Source organism: Magnolia sinica, chromosome 14 (assembly GCF_029962835.1).
Source record: "Magnolia sinica isolate HGM2019 chromosome 14, MsV1, whole genome shotgun sequence".
NCBI lineage: Eukaryota > Viridiplantae > Streptophyta > Magnoliopsida > Magnoliales > Magnoliaceae > Magnolia > Magnolia sinica.
In genome coordinates this window covers 79714455-79734893 of record NC_080586.1, presented here as the reverse complement: position 1 = coordinate 79734893, position 20439 = coordinate 79714455, and positions in this window count along the sequence as shown.

The following is a 20439-nucleotide window of genomic DNA, read 5'->3' as shown; positions in this document are numbered from 1 at the left end:
TTCACGGATGGTGAAGAAGTAGAGATTTTGGGTCCATTTTACTTCCAAACTTATTATTATTAGTAAGTTTTTTTATTAGTTATTTTTCTTTTGTGTTAATGATTTTGATGTGAAATGATGCAATTAAAATCATCACCGACCAATTAATAACAGCATAAATAATACTTTTCACCAATAATATCAATTTTATTTTTTTTATTCTTAATTTTTTTTTTATTTCCTTGTGAATTCAATAATCATCCTAGGAAGCAATGATCTGATCTCTTCTTTTTCATCCACCCACTTGCTACATCAGATTTAAGAGCCCATTTTTGTCCTGGAGTACTTATTTAGGTAAGTTATGTGTAGGTTACAAATTTGAGTCGTTTTTGGTATCTTTAGTAAGTTTTACTAATTTAGGAAGATTGTATAATTTGAATACTCTAATCTTTATATATGCAAGTGTATCCATTTGATGAATGATGAATGGGTGGATAAGGAAATAGGGATTTTATAAATTTACCGCGGACCAGTCTGGTCTAGGTTGGGCTGGACCTTGGCCTACTGTAATAGGCCCATGATGGGCCTGTGCTAGTTTTAGACCTTGGGTCCTAAGTCTCAGCCAGGCCCCGGCCAGGCCATTTACATAGGCCTGAGTCAAATATTCAGGTCGGATAAACAAATAGGCTAGGGCAGCTGGTCCAAATTAAACTTGGTCCATTGGCACCCCCAAAACAAGTATCAGCCTGGGCCAGGCCATTTACATAGGCCTGAGTCAAATATTCAGGTTGGATAAACAAATAGGCTGGGGCAGTTAACATGTTTAACGGCTTTGCTACTGCAAGTTGTTGCCCAGTAGAAGCCAAGGACAATGCTCGACGGGCGTGGCTTGTCTTGATTTTGAAAATAATGGGTCGGGCTTAGGATTTAATCTAGGCGCCCATTAACTACCTATGCTTACATTCCTGACTTGGGATGCTTGTGACAATCTATGGAAGATCCTACCCATTAATTATTTCACCTCTTTCTTAACAATGTATATTGCTCAGGACCTTCCAATCTATGGATGGATACTGCCCAAAAAAAAAAAATCTCAGATCCAAAAATTCCAACCATTGGATTTATAGAAAGCACCACAATGGTCTAATGGGATGGATGACATCATACAATCCAGACAACTTTCAAGGCATTATGCATTCCCTGTGGGTCCCACCATATCAACGGTCTAAATCATAACACGTGGTCCCCACGTGTAAAAAATGATCATGACCTGATCTACTTTGTCGGACAAGGACAAGGGACACAGCATATGGTCCTACATATAAAATTTCAATTAATGTATATATGTATGCATGGTTGGTTATGTATTTTTAGGAATAAACTCCCATGTTAGTTCTGCACAATTTAAAAAGTGATGGTGACTGGACTCCTCCCTCGTGGCACTAATTGTACAGCTATCCAGACCATCCAAACTGTGGGTCCCATCGTGGATGGATCATATCTCTAAAATATCATGGATCAAGCAATCCTAATGTTTAAAAGTAAATTAGTGAGTGGTCGAAATTAGAATGGATAAATCAGATGGTTAATATTATCATCTCAGTTTTAGTTATGGTCCATCCTCTGGATTGTCTTACAAACATGCCACGTGTACACTTGAAGTTTGGTTTAAAGAGTGGTGACCATTTTTTAGACGGTGGAAAACTAATACAGAAGTCTTAGCTCATTTATGTTCAATGTCACTGTGCTGTTTGTTGCTAAAACTGATTGAGTATGGAGATTTTTTGTTATTCATTAAAGGGAATGCATGTGATGGCATAGTAGTGTGATCTGGACCGTCCAAATTGTTGATCCGGCTGTGGATGGATTATAACCCGAAAATGACACCATCTTCATGGTAGCCATTTGATTTTTCTAGTTGAGTTTAACCATTTTAATAATTCATTTGGTTGCCACAATTCAATGGTTAGGATTGCCAAATCCATGATGTGAGATTCTTCATATGTGCCTCATCGGTAATGTGGGCCATATTTGCATGGTCTGGATAGCCTTAAATGTGGACCCCTTATGAGGATGAGTTAAATCTGGTGGTGGATTACCACTATTCTTTTCCATGGTTTTATCTTAAAATTATGACTCATTGGTTTGGTATTGTGACATGGAGCCACTATATTCATGGCATACTTGGGTTTTGAGTCTCTGCAAGTGGGACTCGTGGTTAAGTGATCTGGACTGTTGATATGATGGGGTCCAGCCTTTGTAGACAATCCACAGAAAGAGGAAAACGTTGCTGCTTTAGCACATATGGCATACAAGTTACATTTATTAAAACAAAACCTTTGGTATGGGTCATTCATCATGTGAGCCCACCTTTGATGTTAACCTTCCATCATGTGATCTTACCTTCAATAATGTTTATCATCCATCAAGTGGCTTCCACCTTTGATGTGGGTCATCCATCATATGAGGCCACAATTCGATGTCGGGCATCCATTATGTCAGACCCACCTTTAATGCGATCATGTATTATTTGGGCCCACCTTGATGTGGACCATTCATCATGTTAAGCCTCACTTTCAATATGGATTATTCATCATGCAGGTCCTTAAAGAGATTGTAAAGAGAAGAAGATGGTAAGATAGAAATTACTTGAACAATTTAATGATAAATTTTTCAAAAAATTAGTTAAAAATTATTTACCCGCTTAAGTTAAATAAACTTTTAAAGAAAAAAAAATTAAAAATATAAGACTTATCTTTCTTCCATTCTTTTGTTATATAATAACTCTTCTTAAAAACACTTAAAAAGAATGACCTCATCAATTGCCATAGAGACCTTGGGAACAAGTCAAATGTCATAGAAATATCATGGTGGCGCTCATCAAGGTATCAATGGTGGGCTATTGTATTCCCATTATTTCTGTTAGTGTGTCTCATTTAAATTTTAGATTTGCCGAAATAAAGTAATGAAATAGATGAGGAATGGACATAACATGGATAACATGGTAAGCCTATAAAGCTTAGGATTACATGGGATTCCGCATAATACAGGAAAGTCTTAAACAACTGATGGTGCTACGGGTGTAACTTGAATCAGATTCAGTTGAAGGCTATCGTCTTAACCCGGACTTCAGGTCAAGCCCAGTTGAGATCTGGTTAGAAATCCTCAACCCTAACCTAAGTTGAGTTGGGCTAGGGTCAAGGCCTTGTGCAGCTTGTTGGTAGAGTCATCATTCTACCATGCACCTACAGGTGTCACGTGTCAATCATGACCGTCTATTTGCAGGACATTGATGACATGTTTTAATAACTAAAGTTATTAGACAATCCCACTCATCACCTTTCTTCAACTCACACCATTTAATACGTGGCCACTAACCATTTATAGTTTCTTTGTCTGTCCATTTCACGCCCAGTATATGGATGGACTGAACGCATTGCAACATGGACTGTGGAGACATGGTTCTACTATAGTGACGGGTTTTTGACCTGGTAAACGGTCCTGGCTTGTCCAATCTTGTACTGGTCTCAACTGAGTCTGAGTCGACTCGAACGAGTCAGCAATACAAGTCCATGTTCATGTTAGAGCCGCTTGGATTTATCTGTGTATCATCTTTTATACACACATGTTGTCCTTAAAGTTTGATGGAGTTAATTGGTGCCAGGTGCAAAGTGCATCATTGCAACCCCATTGTTCGAGCTTGAGCGTGCACACAACCGGAGCATCTCAACCTCCAATTTTACTATTAAAAATATTATGTACACATTCACATATAAACTACAAAATTCCTTTCCACAGTTTTGTATTTGAAATTTTCAATATCATTTTAACCGGAAAGTAAAATTTACAAAATATTTAAATTTTTTTAAAACTAAATTTCAACATTGGACCGCTATCCAGACCATCCAAACTGTGGGTCCCATCGTGGATGGATCATATCTCTAAAATATCATGGATCAAGCAATCCTAATGTTTAAAAGTAAATTAGTGAGTGGTCGAAATTAGAATGGATAAATCAGATGGTTAATATTATCATCTCAGTTTTAGTTATGGTCCATCCTCTGGATTGTCTTACAACCATGCCACGTGTACCCTTGAAGTTTGGTTTAAAGAGTGGTGACCATTTTTTAGACGGTGGAAAACTAATACAGAAGTCTTAGCTCATTTATGTTTAACGTCACTGTGCTGTTTGTTGCATAGTAGTGTGATCTGGACCGTCCAAATTGTTGATCCGGCTGTGGATGGATTATAACCTGAAAATGACAACATCTTCATGGTAGCCATTTGATTTTTCTAGTTGAGTTTAACCACTTTAATAATTCATTTGGTTGCCACAATTCAATGGTTAGGATTGCCAAATCCATGATGTGAGATTCTTCATATGTGCCTCATCGGTAATGTGAGCCATATTTGCATGGTGTGGATAGCCTTAAATGTGGACCCCATATGAGGATGAGTTAAATCTGGTGGTGGATTACCACTATTCTTTTCCATGGTTTTATCTTAAAATTATGACTCTTTGGTTTCGTACCGTGACATGGAGGCATACTCGAGTTTTGAGTCTCTGCAAGTGGGATTCGTGGTTAAGTGATCTAGACCGTTGATATAATGGGGGTCCAGCCTTTGTAGACAATTCACCGAAAGAGGAAAACGTTGCTGCTTTGGCACATGTGGCACACAAGTTACATTTATTAAAACAAAACCTTCGGTACGGGTCATTCATCATGTGAGCCCACCTTTGACGTCGACCTTCCATCACGTGATATAAACTTCAATGTTTAATATCCATCAAGTAGCTTCCACCTTTGATGTGGGTCGTCCATCATGTGGGTCTACAATTTGATGTCGGGCATCCATTATGTCAGACCACCTTTAATGCGATCATGTATTATTTGGGCCCACCTTGATGTGGACCATTCATCATGTTAAGCCTCACTTTCAATATGGATTATTCATCATGGAGGTCCTTAAAGAGATTGTAAAGAGAAGAAGATGGTAAGATAGCAATTACTTGAACAATTTAATGATAAATTTTTCAAAAAATTAGTTAAAAATTATTTACCCGCTTAAGTTAAATAAACTTTTAAAGAAAAAAAAATTAAAAATATAAGACTTATCTTTCTTCCATTCTTTTGTTATATAATAACTCTTCTTAAAAACACTTAAAAAGAATGACCTCATCAATTGCCATAGAGACCTTGGGAACAAGTCAAATGTCATAGAAATATCATGGTGGTGCTCATCAAGGTATCAATGGTGGGCTATTGTATTCCCATTATTTCTGTTAGTGTGTCTCATTTAAATTTTAGATTTGCCGAAATAAAGTAATGAAATAGATGAGGAATGGACATAACATGGATAACATGGTAAGCCTATAAAGCTTAGGATTACATGGGATTCCGCATAATACAGGAAAGTCTTAAACAACTGATGGTGCTACGGGTGTAACTTGAATCAGATTCAGTTGAAGGCTATCGTCTTAACCCGGACTTCAGGTCAAGCCCAGTTGAGATCTGGTTAGAAATCCTCAACCCTAACCTAAGTTGAGTTGGGCTAGGGTCAAGGCCTTGTGCAGCTTGTTGGTAGAGTCATCATTCTACCATGCACCTACAGGTGTCACGTGTCAATCATGACCGTCTATTTGCAGGACATTGATGACATGTTTTAATAACTAAAGTTATTAGACAATCCCACTCATCACCTTTCTTCAACTCACACCATTTAATACGTGGCCACTAACCATTTATAGTTTCTCTGTCTGTCCATTTCACGCCCAGTATATGGATGGACTGAACGCATTGCAACATGGACTGTGGAGACATGGTTCTACTATAGTGACGGGTTTTTGACCTGGTAAACGGTCCTGGCTTGTCCAATCTTGTACTGGTCTCAACTGAGTCTGAGTCGACTCGAACGAGTCAGCAATACAAGTCCATGTTCATGTTAGAGCCGCTTGGATTTATCTGTGTATCATCTTTTATACACACATGTTGTCCTTAAAGTTTGATGGAGTTAATTGGTGCCAGGTGCAAAGTGCATCATTGCAACCCCATTGTTCGAGCTTGAGCGTGTACACAACCCGAGCATCTCAACCTCCAATTTTACTATTAAAAATATTATGTATACATTCACATATAAACTACAAAATTCCTTTCCACAGTTTTGTATTTGAAATTTTCAATATCATTTTAACCGGAAAGTAAAATTTACAAAATATTTAAATTTTTTTAAAACTAAATTTCAACATTGGACCATCTGATTAGCATGATTTTTATCGGGCATTGAATGAAGAGTGAACTGGGCTTAGTGGACGGTCTAGATAGGTGATTTAGATGCCAAGATGTCCAAGTGCAACTACGTGCATGGGAAGGTTAGCTACACTTAGCTTACTGTACATGCATCAAAACCATTTGCTCATTGGATGGGATCACACGTGTGCCAAAAATAAAATGCACTGCCGATAAGAACTTAGCCAATGACCCACGTCCAACATATCATGGCCCACCTGATTATCATACCAATATGTGGGACCCACTTCTAGGGATGCATGGCAACTGGCTAAGGTGGCCTGTTCGGTTTTTGGACCTAGCGTCGTACAAGTAGAGATGGACCTTAAATAGATGCCAATGCTTGGATATGAGGTCGGATTCAAAGCTCAAATTGGGCCCTGCAGCATGGCCTGCGGACTCGTCCCTCCCATGCCATCGCCTCAGATGAGTCAAGCCCACTCAAGACCAGAGGAGCCTTTGAGTCAAAACCATGTGGTACAGTCCCATCTAACAGAGAATCAAAGACATCCAATGAAGTAGAGAATTCATAATTATCTACAACTTCATATTTTAATCATCCAAACCGTGGAAACAAAGGACCCCACGTTGCATGGCCCATGCACCGAAAATTCTGCCGGATGGGAAGCTCTTAGCTGTCTAGCATTTTTGTTTTCGGTTGAATGTTAACAATTGCTGTATTTTCTCTTTTAATTGACAATTTACTAACCAACTACTTAGGAAGCGGATGGCATCCGATGCTGGTCGAACCTTTAAGTATTTGACCAGATTTATGTGGAGCCCACCGTGATGTATCTGTTTATCCACTCCGTCCATTCCTATTTTTCAGATCATTTTAAGGTATGGCCCAAAATTGAGGCCAATCCCTCTAATAGACCACACTATATATGACTTTGCATTTAATGCAACTTCCGTTTAATAATTTGTACATTTAATGTGCGTTTAATACAACCTGACTTACCATTTGGTGTGGTCTACTTAGAGTGTTAGATGTGCATCATTTTGGGTCTACAATTCAACATGATCTTAGAAAATGGATGAACCGCGTGGATAAATAGAGACATCATGGTGGCCCCACACACTGTGGGACGCTTAAAGGTCCCACCCCAATTCGCTTCCAACTATTTAAGGGTTAGAATTCTTCTTATCTTGGGATTTTTCCGCATGGTCTATTCATGGTGAAAACCATAAAATCAACAGTTTGGATCGGTGGTCCATGGACTCCACTTATCCACACTTGTTGTATTTCATTTCCTAAGTAAGAACTAAAAAAAAAAACGAAAATTGGAATAAAATTCTATTTTGAAACCATCCTTTCTTTTCCAACGAAGTCATGAAATCCGGAAAGAAAATATGAGAAACAACAAAAGAAAACTTAGAAAGGTAGCAATCCAACGGTTAGCTTGAGATTTCCTCGCAGCTAATCATGCATTTTATAGACCGTCTTACTGAATTTGGCATTTTCTGGGCATTTTATATGGGGCCATTCCATGAAATTGGACGGGTCTGACTTGTTCTGAAATTTGGAAAATGGCAGATTCCTTGAAGGAGCCACCCTAATCGTAGTTCTGGGGGCGTTTACCCTGCATTCGATGCACCTTAAGTAATCTTAAAATTTTAATTAAGTGGACCCCACTCTAGATGGCATGTAGTGCGAAAATCACCTTGATTGGACAGCCCAGTGGGGCCCACAGCAGTTTACAAGACGGTATATGGTTCAGATAAATGGCTAGAAATGCACTTTCTACCAAGTCTATCAATTGAGCTTTGCAGCAAGGGTTACCTGTAGTGGACCCTGCTGATTGAGTGGTTCCAATCACAGATGATGGCACCATATTCAGATCAGGCCCACGGCCTGCATTTTCAGATAGTTTCGAAGACTACTATTGGGTAAAACAATACACGCGTGTGGATCACGCCCCATCCGCACGCAGACACACGTGCCTATTTTTTAGATTGAACCCTGAAATGAAATTTAAAAAAAAAATAAATAAATAAATAAAGAATGGACGGTGCAGATAAAACCCATACATCACAGCGACCCCTAAGAGCCCCTGTCCGCACCCAGCCAGGAACATGCCTGGTAGTACCCAATCCGCGTCCCACTGTGTTAATAGATGGTCTAGATCAGACTTTCCGGTAATATGATTCAATGCCTGACAAGCAGACCATCCTGAATTTTGTACCAAGTGATCTTTATGGATGTCCGAATATCAGAGGTTGGGAATTTTGTACCCAGCTGTTTTTCTTTTGAACCGTTTATTTGAAGCTCAGTGATCATATTGATAATATTATCAGATGTATGTCAATTTAGATAAAATATCCAGCCATATAAGAGATATTGACGGTCCTGATTGATACAGTGTCCTACCACGTTTACTATGTAGACATAGCGCTACCGTATTCAGGTTCTTCTCGTTGCATTGTGTAAACTCCAAGAGGAATCCTTTCAAATTTACAGCTATTTACATTTGTTTTCTTCTACGTCCGGTTTTAATAAGCCCACACGCGTGTACAGTCAGCAGCACACACGCCACCCCATATGCCTGCATGGAAAACAGATGAAAAATCCAAACCATTCATCTAGTGTAACTCACCTTGTAGATTTCTTTTAAGAATATAAATTTGGTCCAGTAGCTTTATACGTTGATAGATTAGAAAACTTCAGCTACTTCTTTAAAACCGTTCCTTTTTTCAGTCCTCTGTGGCCCATATAACTGATGGAATGACATAATTATATGAAATAAATATGGTATTAGCCTTCTGATGGATGGCTTGGATATTTCACTTTTATGCCATGGGGGCATACTTGGTGGCGTGTGCATTTGTTGATTTCTGCACGCGCGTGGGGTTAGAAAAGCTTCAAAGGCGATATTTTGAGGAGAAATAGATAAATCCGTCTCTCGTACCACCTCATGGGCAGCATCTAACATGCGCCTGCAAGAGGGATTAAGTTTAAACTAATTATTATAGATTTTATTAACGCGGAGAACACTGTGATTGGCCAACCACCATTTTCCTAAGTTCCGGTGTCTCATGAACGATCCCCTTCCTCATGCTTTCACTTCAATCCAGACCGTCCAAACTGTAGTTCCCATTATGGATGGAGCATAGTCCAGAGTAGGTCCCCATTGTGGATGAACCATCCTAACCGTTCAATTGGTTGCTATCGAATAGATGGTTCAAATTGAAATTGCAGTGAGTCAAATTGAGCGAGCAAAAAATCAGATGGTTGATCTTCCTTGATCAGATTGATGAGATGTTTGGGCCATTCTGCATAGGCATGGGACCACATGATTTGGCCCGTTTATGTATTTAGCATATGGGACACCACAACTTAAAAGTGGTGGTGAATTATCATTTCTTATGTGAAATTAGAAACCATGACCTATCTTGGCATGGTACGTTGGATCGCATACACATTCATCAGTCCACGGTATGGATGGCTAACATTTTTATATCTATACAAAATGGCCAGAACATGGGCGCACCATAGATTGGGCATTAGAAGTCAAATTGATAATTACCAATCGATCTTATCTCTTGAACTTAGATTTTTTTAAATCTTTCAATCATGATAAAGTAATGATCTAGTCATGGATATAGATGGTGCAGCTTTTCCATCCGAAGAGATCGTAGGGCTGTAAGTGGTTCTCTCTTGGGTGTTGCAAACGCACATTTTTATCTTGCCCGGTCATTGCTTGCGCTGGTTCGGACGGAAGCATTTGTAGGAAATTCTTGCGCTGGGAGCCTAGGTGGGGCCAACCGTGATGTTTTTTAGAAATCCATCCCATCCATCCGTTTTTCGAGATAAGTATACAAAATGAGAAAAAAAAAAAGCCGAGATGGATCCAAGAATCAAGTGAGCCACATTTGAGGGAAAATTGAGGAAAGAAACTCCTACTGTTGAAAGCTTCCTGTCATCTACCTCGGTGTTTACATGAAATCCAAACTGTTTATAATGTCATTACCATTGGGATGAACTGGAAACACAAAAATCTTATCCTGATACAAAAATTTTGTGGCCATAAGATTGTTTCAACGGTGGTTGCTCATCCCCACTGTTTCCTCTCGTGTGGCCTACTTGAGTCTTGAATCCGGATCGTTTTTTGTCTGATGTTCTAAAATGATCTCTTAAAACGGATGTGCGGGACAGATTTCTCACAAACAACACTGCAGACCCCACCACGTTCCCAGGCAGGGCTTTAGCCGGAAATCCGCGTCTGGCGAGTCCCTACTAGGCTAATGTTACCCATAAGGGCCATAACAACAACTCTCTTAAATGCAATTACTTTGTTCAGAGAAAAAACATTGATCTTGTTTATGAGTACGAAGATCCATGCGCGCGCATGCATCCAATGACACGTGGCATTGATGTCCTCAATTTGAATTATCGAATTATCCCATCTTGGAACTGATGGGCATAACCACAAATTCCAATTGCTCGTATGTTCTAATTTACGAGGAACAGACATTTTTTGCTGGATTTTAATAAATTATTCTTTTTCATTCTAACCGTCCATTTGATGGCCCCCCATAGAGTAGCCGGGATATCTCCTTAGTTATAATATTTTAATTATGCCCGGACCAAAATGGTTTCATACGATTTGGATGGTTTGGATTGACTTTTGAGTTAGATGTACATGCCACGTTGGCTAGGCCTGCATGTGGATCACCTTACTCATACGATGCATCAAATAACTCATCTTTCCTTCCGAAGCCTGATTTAATACTCCACTCAAGCATCCAACAATCTAGTCCGTCCATCTCCTCTATACATGGTAAGCTAATATGATCTCCAGATGTTCTTGGGTGGGCCACAACTTAAAAATTATACGGGTTGGTCGATCCTCAGATTACCATGGATTTGCCTCTTGATTGTAGACTGCTGGCCGTTTTCTAACCGTACATTTGCATAGTTTTCTCGTGATTCATGGGTTGCGAGCTGTAACCCATTCACTTTTGGACTACTGGATAGAAGGCGAGGATTGGATATTGTGTAGGTCCACTGGAATACCGTGTGGGTTATACGTGTTCAGGTAATGCCAATCCATACCGTCCAAATCAGTGGCCATGTTGTGGATAGAACATGGACTGAAATTCATAACGAAAGGATGACACTGAACGTCCAGCGTTGGCCTTCAAATAAACTGTCAGAAACAAAACTGTTAGCCATCCAAATTCAACTGGGCAGAAATAAATGGTTAAGATCATCCAATTAATGTGATCTCATGATTCCTGTGTGGCCACGATTTGGACAGTCTTCGATGGCTCAGATACAAGCCACTTGTAGGAGGCTCAACATAGAAAAAAAGTATAAACGCACCATATTTGTTTGCCGCGATCCCTTTTTCTCAGCATATGCTCATTCCATAAACCCACATTTCGTAAAAGTGGGGTCTATGATTCGGACATCAAGACCGTCAATCACATGTGCCCCACTTGAATGGTGGACCCCGAAAGGTTTACAATAAGCTGCCTTTTCAATGGACACGGTTCAAATTTTTATTTACAGTGTATGTGACCATGGATGGATAGACTAGTGAGGCAGGAATGAACGTGATAAATTGATCACCTACTGCTCCAAATCCAGGAAGCTTCTCTGGAATCTCACATAGATACCTCTGAATCCACGAAGAAAATTACGGAAATATTAGGAATAAGTTTCATAATCAAACTCAAACTCTTAATTACTTAAAATATTAAAATTCTAAATCTAATAAAAATTCTAATTCTAGTAAAAGTCTTCTAACATCTAATTTTTAAAAATAAAAATTTTAAATAAACTTTTATTAGAAGAATTCGAACATAATTACAAGTCTTTCTTAAAAAACTACTAATAAAATCTAAGTGGTGGAATTTGAAAAATATCTCATGCTTAATGGTGTTTGTTAACCCATAAGAAGGGAAGCGCTCCACAATTTTACCTTGAAAATTTATGCACAATGTGTTTATTATTTTTTAATTCAAAATTATCTTTTGCCAGAGAGATTTTCTCCCTTCGATGTGCACATCTCAACTTTTAACATGCGGCACTTCTCGGAGCCTACCATGATATATGTGTTTCATCCATTCCATTCATCCATTTTTAAAGATCATTTTAGGGCTTGATACCAAAAATGAGAGGGATATAAATCTCAAGTTGACCACACCACATGAAAACAATAGTGATTTGATATCCACCATTAAAATTCTCTTAAGGCCCAATATATTGTTTATTTGACATCGAATTTATTGATTAGGTCATACAGACTTAGATGAATGGAAAAAAACAAATATCAACTTGATCCAAAACTTTTATTGCCCTAAAAAAGTTTTTAACAGTCCACATTTATTCAACATTGTTTTCCTGTACTTGAGATTGGGATATTATCATTTTTGGTCTCATACCATAAAATGATCTACAAACATAGATGGATGGCATGAATGAAATACATAAATCTTGGTGGGGTCCACATAGCACCAACTACCAGCCATTGGTTGGTGACGGGGGATTAGTTCTGCGGTCGCGGATTAGCTACGGAGAGGTTGAATAGCGGGATTCACTACAGAAGTGACGTCATTAAGTTTTGTGAGCCCACTATGATGTATGTGCTTCATCTACATTGTTCATTTATTTGGAGATTTAATTTCAGAGCATGAGTTAAAGAATGAGGCGGATCCAAATATGTATTTGACCCCACCATAAAAAACATGTAGAGAATGATGCCTACTGTTGAAGCCTTCCTAAGGCTCACTATGATTTTTATTTGAAATCCAACCTTTTCACGAGTTAACAAAGACATGAAGGAAGGGAAAAAATAAATATCAACTTGATAATAAGCTTTTGTTGCCTATTTTAGTTTTTAATGGTGGCCATCACTCTCCCCATTGTTTTCTGTGGTGAGGTCCACTTGAGCTTTGGATTTGACTCATTCTTTGGATATTTATTTAAAAATATATTTTCAAATGGATGGACGGTATAGATACAAAAAATATATCATGATGAGGCCCACATAACTTGGTGATGTAACTTCAATAGGGAGTCTCGCTGCTCAACCCGTCAGTACCCAGTCCGCGTCGATGCGGATTGGCTGGGATAAAATGACCACTGTAGGTAAAACCTTTTATCCAGCGGTTTTTATGAGGGAATTCGAACTTAAGTTACCAACTTAGACTAGTACGTGCGGACAGCGACTTTGAAGGTGAAACTACCCCTCCTTTTCACTGCAACGCTCCTCCAACGGAGAGTTGTACGAACGGCTTAGAAGAGATCAAAGTTACATGGCCCCACAGCTATGTATTTATCATATCCACAAAGTTCATCCATGCTTCGAGATCATTTCGGAGCATTATCCAATAAAACAAAATCATATCCAAAGATCAACTGGACCACACCACAAAGAGCAGCGGGGAAATTGATTTTCACCATTAAAAGTTTTGTAGGGCCCACCATAACATTTATTTTCCATCCAATCTATTCATAAGGTCACAAAGGCCTGGATGAAGAGGCAAAATAAATTTTATACTGATCCAAAACTTCTATAACCCCTAAAAGGGTTTCAATGGTAGACATTTAATTCCCCACACCTTTTCAAGTGTGGTCCACTTGATAGCTAGATTTGTCTTATTTTTCATCTCAAGCCTTAATACGAGTTCTCCAAATAGATGGACGGTTTGGATATAACACATACCTCATAATGGGGCCCACAAAAATCAGTGGGGATTACATCAGGGGAAAAAAAAAAAAGGAATCACGTGTTGGGGTTGACCGGGTAGTGACCTGGTTAGCCGGGTCAGAACTGGCTATAGCTACGGATTATAACCGTAGCATAATTGTAGCTATGCACTGCTTTCTCTTTTTATTTTTTACATGAAGAATTTTATTCTACCCACATTTTTATCTAATATATATGTGTGTGTGTATATATAAAATTCTCTCTCTCTCTCTCTCTTTTTTTCTTTTTTTTTCATTTCTTTCATTAATCATTTAATAAGAATATCTTCTAAACTAAAATTAGTTACTTGAGCGTACCACCTATGAATTTGGGGTAGGAGAGGCTACTTTACCCAACCAACCTAGTTATTTTCCAAGATTCCATCAGGTCGATGGTCGAAAATATATTTCATTCATTTCGCGGTCAAACTAGAAATTGAGCGGGGCAAACATGAAATTGAGCGAGGCAACGTAGAAAGTGAGCGAGTGAACCTAGAAATTGAGCAAGGCAACGTAGAAAATGAGCGAGGGAACCTATGATTTGAGTTAGGCAACCTAGGAATTGAGCGAGGGAACCTAGAAATTTAGCGAGGCAACCTAGGATTTGAGCGAGGGAAGCTACAAATTATGCAAGAGAACCTAGAAATTGAGCGAGGCAACGTAGGAATTGAGCGAGGGAACCTAGGAAATGAGCGAGGCAACGTAGAAATTCAGCGAGGAATCCTAGGAATTGAGCGAGGGAAGCTAGAAATTAAGTGAAAGAACCTAAAAATTCAGTGAAACAACCTAGGATTGGAGTGAGGGAAGCTACAAATTAAGCGAGGCAACTTAGGAATTGAGCAAGGCAACGTAGGAATTCAGTGAGGGAATCTAAGAAATGAGCGAGACAACGTAGAAATTCAACGAAGAATCCTATGAATTGAGCGAGGGAACCTAGAAATTAAGCGAGGGAACCTAGAAATTCAGCGAGGCAATGTTGAGGGTCAAATATTGCATATTAGACCCCAGTTATTACCTGATTTTATGAGCATGATACCGTTTAACGCCCTGCTTTAATTGTGTTTATGATGCAAGGTGTATTTAAGAGCATAAACTAGAAAAGGATACTAAAAGCATGGACCTAACGCTCTGAAGTCACCAAGGCAAGGAATAGACCCCAAGGGATCGAGATCGAAGAGTTTACACACCTAAGATTCGAGGAAATCCAATATTTCACGCTAAAGAAGCCTAAAATTTGTCCAGAATACAAGATTACAGGGTTCTGACCATCCGTTAGATTCGAAACTTCATATATGGCCTGATAAACATAAATTAACCATACACGCCAAATTTCATCCATTCGATCCCTATGGAAGTGGCCCAACGGACAGATCAGCCCATAAACCATTGATTTTGGGCCCACCTGCTTTCTAGGTATACTTCAAAATTGGTCTCAACGCGTTAAATGAGCTATCAATATAGATGGACGGAGCGAATTTCTCACAAACATCTCCATAGGACCTCGCGTTTATCACGTGTGCACGGTGCACAAGTGCACTAGCCATGCGCTGAATTTCTCAAAGTCGGTCAGCGCACGCTGACCGACTCCCTCTTCTCCAATTCAAAAAAGGACAACGTCCTCACATTGTCCACCGGTTCCGTGTAGTGGGGCCCACCCCTCATTCAAATCATCAATCTGGACCGTCCATTGTGTACAGAGAAGGGGTATTATATTAACCTCACTAGGTGATATTTTGACATCATGCAATCTATAGGAAAATCCTAGCCATTAAACGCAGGATGGACGGCAGAATAGAAGATCGTGTGCGCCACACCGATTTCGCTCCAAAACTGTTCATTCCCAACGATTTTTTGAGGACACTTCAATGGATGACATGGATTTTCCACCTGACATCAATTAGTGGGCCACCAAACACCACAGCGCCGCTGCGTAGGCTCTGTTTCATAACAGAGCCTGCAAAGGGATTTTTGTGGGCCAGCATTATGCATCAAAGGTCCAATCTGGACTGTCCATTAAGAGCCCAAGGGCCCTCTCATCTAAGCCTAGGTGTCAAAAGTTCGAGAGCAAAACCACTGGGATGATCTCAACCATCTGAGAGAGAATGAATGGTAGCATAGAAAATCTGGTGGGCCGCACCAAAACAGTGTAAAAACGGTCATGTTCGACTGGTTTTCCGTGCAAAATCCAATGAACGGACTGGATTTATTAAGTTACACCAATCCTAGGCCCCACCGAGAAATCAGTGTAAGTCAGGAGCTTTCTCCCACTACGAGAGGGAGTGCGTGACCTCTTATGCACTCCCAACCGACTTCCCTATTGCTATGAAAGAAAAGGAAAAGAGAGAGGAGGGCATCTTGGTGTGGAGCAGCCGTGGAGGCATAATTCAAGAGATAGATAGTATTTTAGAGTTTTTTTTTTTAATTTGTTTTGATTACTATTTTTCTTATTATTATTTTTAAGAGATCTAGTCCAATCATGTTGGGCTAAACCTCTTAGCTAAGGCCAAGAGGTGAAACTTGCAGCATGATTGAGACGTTTGCTTGGCTTTGATTCATGTTTTGTTGAACTTTTATGGATTCTAGTTATTTATGAAGGTATATTTTTAGTTTTTAATAGTTTGTTGTGACTCAAATTACAATGGATCTGCGATAGCTTTAAGTTTGTTTTTTCCATTATTGAGATTGTGAATTAGTAAGACCTGTTGTTCACCATCGTCCCATGGGCATGGTAGGGTGACGGAATCCTTCCTAACTTTCACAATTCTCTCATGATTGACTATAAGATTGGTAAATTGCTGTTATTTGCCATAGTCACTTGGGCATGGTTAGGTGACGGAATCACTTCCAAATCTTCACCACTCTTATCTATTGATGATTAGATCCATGAGAAGTTCAGAGATCTGACAAATCTCTTCTTACCAACTGGATAGGATAGGACTCTGATTCCAGTTATGTCCCTGAATCAATACAAGGTAGCTTCCCAACTGCAACAAGTGGATCTTTGGTACCCTAGTTCCCACCTTTATTTTCACAAGTTTTAGAGTAATACTTCACCATTATTCACTCATATTCAGTTAATTTAGGTTTTATCTTTATCTAGTTCTAGTTCTGGTTACTTTCAGATTACATACAGGTTTCAGTCCCTGTGGATTTGACCTCGGTCTCACTGAGTTTATTACTACATCACAACCCTATACTTTGGGAGTGAACAGGTAATCTAAGATTTGAGCGAGGGAAGCTAGAAATTGAGTGAGGCAAGGTAGAAATTCAGCGAGAAAACCTAAGATTTGATCGAGGCAACTTAGGAATTAAGCGAGGGAAGTTAGAAATTCAGCGAGGGAAGCTAGAATTTGAGCAAGGGAACCTACGATTTGAGCGAGGCAACCTAGGATTTGTGTGAGGGAATCTACAAATTGTGCAAGGGAAGCTAGAAATTCAGTGAGGCAATATATAAATTGAGCGAAGGAACCTAGGAATTAAGCGAGGCAACCTAGCAATTGAGCGAGACAACATAGAAATTCAGTGATGCAACCTACGAATTGAGCGAGGGAAGCCAGAAATTGAGCGAGGGAAGTTAGAAATTCAGGAGGGAACCTATGAATTGAGCGAGACAGCCTAGGAATTTAGCGAGGGAAGCTAGAAATTCAGTGAGGCAACCTAAAAATTGAGTGAGAAAACCTATGAATTGAGCGAGTGAACCTAGGAATTGAGTAAGGAAAGCTAGAAATTGAGCGAGGCAACTTAGCGATTGAGCGAGGAAATATAGAAATTCAGCGAGATAACCTATGGATTGAGCGAGACAACCTACGAATTGAGCGAGGGAAACTAGAAATTGAGCAAGGCAACATATAAATTGAGTGAGGGAATACAATAGTATATATTTAAAGATGTAAATATACATCAATTATATGATTGTGTTGGCGTACAATTTATTTTATATATAGTTTAAATAATATACATGATTAAATAATTCATGTAACATATGTATTATTACGAATAATTATAAAATTACTTTATATTATAGTATATATACAATTACATCACATTTAAAATGAATTATTAGGGTATCAACTTAAGATAAGCCACCCATCTAACTTTGAGGCAGATCTATAGCTTAGATTTCCCTACATATCAGTTGGACGATAGATCTCGAATCTCGTAATTGCTCTACCATCTCGATAGTTGGATTTAGGGTGGAGTGTGGATGTTCACATAAATCGGGATTATATTTATACTAAGTCAGGTTCTCATGGTAACACCCGAGTATAGAAAAGTACGAGGTGTTACATAAGCTTAGTTATGGCTCTTGGAAAGCTACCTGTTATATTCTCACTGAATGATAAATAAAGATCCACAAGTGAGGTAATATTCCCAATAGAGTTGGTGATTCCTCCATACAGCTAATTGAAACATAGATATGTGTGATATTCAAACCATCCATCGATTTGGCGGGCTCATCTTAAGGCATGAGCTGAAAAATAAGATGGATCTAAAGATCAAGTGGACCACACTGCAAAAAGCAATGGGGGTTGAACGTCTACCATTGAAACTCTTTTGGGGGTCACAGAAGTTACGGATCAATATGAAATTTGTTTATCCTCTTCATCCATGTAATTGTGACCTTATTAATAGATTGGATGGAAAATAAACATTGTGGTGGGCCTTACGATTTTTTCAACAGTGAAAGTCATAAATTTTTTATTTTCTTTTTTATTCAAAAAATAAAAAGTTAGAGGCAAAAGCGCTATACTCGGCTAGAACATTTTCACACGAAATTATTAAACTGCTTACACATGTCCGAATTTGATGGTTCTAAGCCTCTCTCGCTCCACGACTCTATTTATGTCAGTTCGATGTAGAGAAAATTGCTCGAAGTTTAAACCTACTTGTAATCTCAAGAGATCTCCTTCCAACCAGAGAGCGAAATATCCCCAAATGATGGGAAAGGGATTTGAATCTCAACGCACTTTCCGATTACAAAATCTCATCAATCGACAGCTTGAATCTCACGGTAACGCTTCAAATCGCGTCATCTCTCCAATCTTTATTGGTTTATATTACTGCAATGCATATGTTTCTTCATGGATTTTGAGCAGAAATGCGACCATTTCTGCTATTAGAAACCCTGGGTTTGGGGCTAAGAAGCTCTGATTCCTAGATTTATGCTCTAGATTCGTGTCATAAGAAATGTTTTCTTTAATTTTAACTAAAATAGAAGACTCTACCCTACCTGATCTGACTCAGGGTTAGGCAAGCATTGCAACTGATCCGACCAGGATAGATGACCCAAACTCAGACTTAGATTGAACTAAGTTCTAGTCAATTCATTGAAAATGAGTTATGTGAATTCATTGAAAATTTCGAACCAAGTCGAATTGAACCCAATGCGGTCCAACTCGACTCCATGCCTACCTCTACTTCCTTTCCTGTATATACGATTTCTCATAAACAGTGGAGGGAAGTGCCACTATGGTCCTCAAGCCGAGGACATCCAGATCCTCCGTAGGCCTTTGCCCGTACAACTGGGGCCACGGCTTCTTGATCTAAATGGTACTTCTGCCTAATTAGTGGACGGGATTGATTTTTATTTCAAGTGATCTTCATGGTAGGGCCCACCGTCTCCACAGTACTTGAAGACCAGTTGGTGTCAAAGCTTTGTGGGCCCCACCATGATGTATGTGTTTTCTCCGGAAGCGGATTGGCTGGTGTACCAAGCACCGGGCGATATAGCTGTGTTGACGTCAGTAAGTTCTGTGGTCCCATCATGAGGCATGTGCTATATCCAAACCGTCCATCCGTTTTGTATGCTCATAGTAAGGCTTGCACCGAAAAATAAGACATATCTAAAGATCTAATGGAACACACTGCAAAAGGCAATGGGGGATTGAACGTCTACCTTTGAAACCCTTTTGAGGGTCACAGAAGTTTTGGATCAATATGATATTTGTCTTTCCTCTTCATCCAGGTATTTGTGACCTTATGAAAAGGTGGGATGGAAACTAAACATTATGGTGGGCCCTACGAATGTTTTAATGGTGAAAATCATTATCTCGCTGCTAGGTGTGCTCCATTTGAGATTTAGATATGATTTATTTTTTGGATCATTATGTAAAATGATCTAGAAAAATGGATGAACGGTGTGGATATAATAAATACATCATTGACGCAAAAATTCTATGGCGCTTGGTACGTTTTCAACGGTAACCGTTCAATTCTCTATTTCTTGTGTATCATTCATTATGTTGGGGCTCACATAACTTTGACAACAGCAAGCTGGTGAGCAATGGGGTGTTAGGGTCTCATCAAAATCAATCAAATGGTTTAATTTATGGCCTTTATGGTTGAGGACAAAACCTTGTACTTTCTTTCCTTAACTGTCTACTTAATGGCCACCCATTGAAGGAGCTGCAAAAGTTCTTAGTGATTTTTGGTGTATGGGCCATCTGCACTGGGACAGATGATATCAGTGGCTTAGAT